The sequence below is a fragment of the Carassius gibelio genome, chromosome B22 (assembly GCF_023724105.1).
Source record: "Carassius gibelio isolate Cgi1373 ecotype wild population from Czech Republic chromosome B22, carGib1.2-hapl.c, whole genome shotgun sequence".
NCBI lineage: Eukaryota > Metazoa > Chordata > Actinopteri > Cypriniformes > Cyprinidae > Carassius > Carassius gibelio.
This window is the reverse complement of record NC_068417.1, coordinates 48243718-48247137: the sequence shown is the minus strand read 5'-3', so window position 1 is coordinate 48247137 and position 3420 is coordinate 48243718. Positions and strand designations below refer to the sequence as shown.

The window sequence follows — 3420 nt, the reverse complement described above, 5'->3', positions numbered from 1 at the left end:
TCTGAATATTTGCAGATTTGGGCGTGGTTAGTACATGGATGGGAGACTGCCTGGGAATACCAGGTGCTTTAATCTTTTTGGAAAATTTCACGAATTATATAATAATCTTTCATTAAAAAAAAAAAAAAAAAAAAAAAAAAGAGTCAATGCCCGATCTCTGAATCTTAGCAGGTTTAGGTCTGGTTAGTACTTTGATGAGAGACTGCCTAGGAATACCAGGTGCTTTAAGCTTTTGGGCTTTCTTTCCTACTTATATAATGTACTGGCGATAAGATTGGCTGGTCTTTAAATAGCCCTCTCTTTGCAGCAGACTTCGCTTACGGCCATACCAACCTGGCTATGCCCGATCTCGTCTGATCTCGGAAGCTAAGCAGGTTTGGGCCTGGTTAGTACTTGGATGGGAGACCGCCTGGGAATACCAGGTACTGTAAGCTTTTTGGACATTTTTCACTTAGTTTATAATAATTTTGCCAAAAAATAGAGTCAATGCCCGATTTCTGAATCTTAGCAGGTTTAGGTCTGGTTAGTACTTTGATGAGAGACTGCCTAGGAATACCAGGTGCTTTAAGCTTTTGGGTTTTCTTTCCTACTTATATATTGTACTGGCGATAAGATTGGCTGGTCTTTAAATAGCCCTCTCATTGCAGCAGACTTCGCTTACGGCCATACCAACCTGGCTATGCCCGATCTCGTCTGATCTCGGAAGCTAAGCAGGTTTGGGCCTGGTTAGTACTTGGATGGGAGACCGCCTGGGAATACCAGGTACTGTAAGCTTTTTGGACATTTTTCACTTAGTTTATAGTAATTTTGCCAAAAAATAGAGTCAATGCCCGATTTCTGAATCTTAGCAGGTTTAGGTCTGGTTAGTACTTTGATGAGAGACTGCCTAGGAATACCAGGTGCTTTAAGCTTTTGGGTTTTCTTTCCTACTTATATAATGTACTGGCGATAAGATTGGCTGGTCTTTAAATAGCCCTCTCATTGCAGCAGACTTCGCTTACGGCCATACCAACCTGGCTATGCCCGATCTTGTCTGATCTCGGAAGCTAAGCAGGTTTGGGCCTGGTTAGTACTTGGATGGGAGACCGCCTGGGAATACCAGGTGCTGTAAGCTTTTTGGAAATTTTTCACTTAGTATATAATAATTTTGCCAAAAAATAGAGTCAATGCCGGATCTCTGAATCTTAGCAGGTTTGGGCCTGGTTAGTACATGGATGGGAGACTGCCTGGGAATACCAGGTGCTTTAATCTTTTTGGAAAATTTCACGAATTATATAATAATCTTTCATTAAAAAAAAAAAAAAAAAAAAAAAGAGTCAATGCCCGATCTCTGAATCTTAGCAGGTGTAGGTCTGGTTAGTACTTTGATGAGAGACTGCCTAGGAATACCAGGTGCTTTAATCTTTTGGGTTTTCTTTCCTACTTATATAATGTACTGGCGATAAGATTGGCTGGTCTTTAAATAGCCCTCTCTTTGCAGCAGACTTCGCTTACGGCCATACCAACCTGGCTATGCCCGATCTCGTCTGATCTCCGAAGCTAAGCAGGTTTGGGCTTGGTTAGTACTTGGATGGGAGACCGCCTGGGAATATCAGGTGCTGTAAGCTTTTTGGACATTTTTCACTTAGTATATAATAATTTTGCCAAAAAATATAGTCAATGCCGGATCTCTGAATATTAGCAGGTTTGGGCCTGGTTAGTACATGGATGGGAGACTGCCTGTTAATACCAGGTGCTGTAAGCTTTTTGGACATTTTTCACTTAGTATATAATAATTTTGCCAAAAAATAGAGTCAATGCCCGATCTCTGAATATTTGCAGCTTTGGGCCTGGTTAGTACATGGATGGGAGACTGCCTGGGAATACCAGGTGCTTTAATCTTTTTGGAAAATTTCACGAATTATATAATAATCTTTCATTAAAAAAAAAAAAAAAAAAAAAAAAAAAAAAAAAAGAGTCAATGCCCGATCTCTGAATCTTAGCAGGTTTAGGTCTGGTTAGTACTTTGATGAGAGACTGCCTAGGAATACCAGGTGCTTTAAGCTTTTGGGCTTTCTTTCCTACTTATATAATGTACTGGCGATAAGATTGGCTGCTCTTTAAATAGCCCTCTCTTTGCAGCAGACTTCGCTTACAGCCATGCCAACCTGGCTATGGCCGATCTCGTCTGATCTCGGAAGCTAAGCAGGTTTGGTCCTGGTTAGTACTTGGATGGGAGACCGCCTGGGAATACCAGGTGCTGTAAGCTTTTTGGACATTTTTCACTTAGTTTATAATAATTTTGCCATAAAATAGAGTCAATGCCCGATCTCTGAATCTTAGCAGGTTTAGGTCTGGTTAGTACTTTGATGAGAGACTGCCTAGGAATACCAGGTGCTTTAAGTTTTTGGGTTTTCTTTCCTACTTATATAATGTACTGGCGATAAGATTGGCTGGTCTTTAAATAGCCCTCTCTTTACAGCAAACTTCGCTTACGGCCAAACCAACCTGGCAACGCTAGTGAGCCACACAGGAAGTGAGTTGGCAGTTTGTAGTAGGCAGTAGGTGAGAGAGGCTCACCTTGTGTTTTTTGTTTTGTTTTATCTGCGTAAAGATTTATTTCTTTTGCAACTTATTGATTTTTGTTTGTTATAGTTTTTATACTTCCCAGCAGCAGTTTGCTGTCTGGGGAGAAATTTTTCTTTTGTTTGAAAAATGGATGGATTACATGGCAAAGAAGTGGACATGGCAGGAGGAAGACGAGTGCTAACAGACAAAGAAATGGATAAAGAACAACGAGATGGACAAGGACGAATGGATTATAACAAGAGGATTTACTCTAAAGAGGCTACAGTAATTGTTGACATGGCGGATCAGAGAGATGCAAGAGCAGAGGACATTATCAAAGCAGTGAACGAAAGGATTGGAGGAGGAAAGATTCTAGCAGTCAGACCAAGGCAAGTAAAAGAATATGAAATTACACTGATAAACAGGGAGGCGTGCGATGGATTAGATGAAGGATTAATGATAAAAGGAAAACTGTGTGAGATTCGACAACTGAAAACAAGGGAGTATGTGGTTTCTTTCATACATTTGCCAGCCTATATTGAGGACTCTGACATTTTAATTAAATTACAAAATTGGGGCGTAACACCTGTTTCAGACATCATAAGAAGAATGTATCCAGGCACAGACATTGCGGATGGTACAAGGTACCTAAGGGTGAAATTTCCTAAAGAAGTAGTGTCTCTGCCATACAGTACAAAGTTTGATACGGAGGAGGGAACACAGTATTTCAGGATCATGCATGATCGTCAGGTTAAAACCTGTCGATTGTGCATGAATCCGGGACATGTGTTCAAAGACTGTCCAGATTTTAAATGTCATCAGTGCAATGGCCAGGGTCATTACGCAAGGGATTGCGATGCAATTAAGTGCCCG

At 40.8% G+C, this 3420-nt stretch overlaps 5 non-coding genes across 5 annotated transcripts; all 5 read left to right on the top strand.

Annotated features, from left to right (window-relative positions):
• The first annotated feature begins 315 nt into the window (after nucleotides 1-315).
• On the top strand, nucleotides 316-434 carry LOC127995393 (5S ribosomal RNA). Its single transcript, XR_008168343.1, has one exon. It is a non-coding gene; the product is annotated as a 5S ribosomal RNA (ribosomal RNA).
• Nucleotides 435-655: 221 nt separating this feature from the next.
• LOC127995391 (5S ribosomal RNA) lies at nucleotides 656-774 on the top strand. The gene has a single exon (XR_008168341.1). It is a non-coding gene; the product is annotated as a 5S ribosomal RNA (ribosomal RNA).
• A 221-nt stretch (nucleotides 775-995) lies between these two features.
• LOC127998338 (5S ribosomal RNA) lies at nucleotides 996-1114 on the top strand. Its single transcript, XR_008171181.1, has one exon. It is a non-coding gene; the product is annotated as a 5S ribosomal RNA (ribosomal RNA).
• Nucleotides 1115-1488: 374 nt separating this feature from the next.
• LOC128004212 (5S ribosomal RNA) lies at nucleotides 1489-1607 on the top strand. Its single transcript, XR_008176907.1, has one exon. It is a non-coding gene; the product is annotated as a 5S ribosomal RNA (ribosomal RNA).
• Nucleotides 1608-2129: 522 nt separating this feature from the next.
• On the top strand, nucleotides 2130-2248 carry LOC128004977 (5S ribosomal RNA). The gene has a single exon (XR_008177646.1). It is a non-coding gene; the product is annotated as a 5S ribosomal RNA (ribosomal RNA).
• The last annotated feature ends 1172 nt before the right edge of the window (nucleotides 2249-3420 follow it).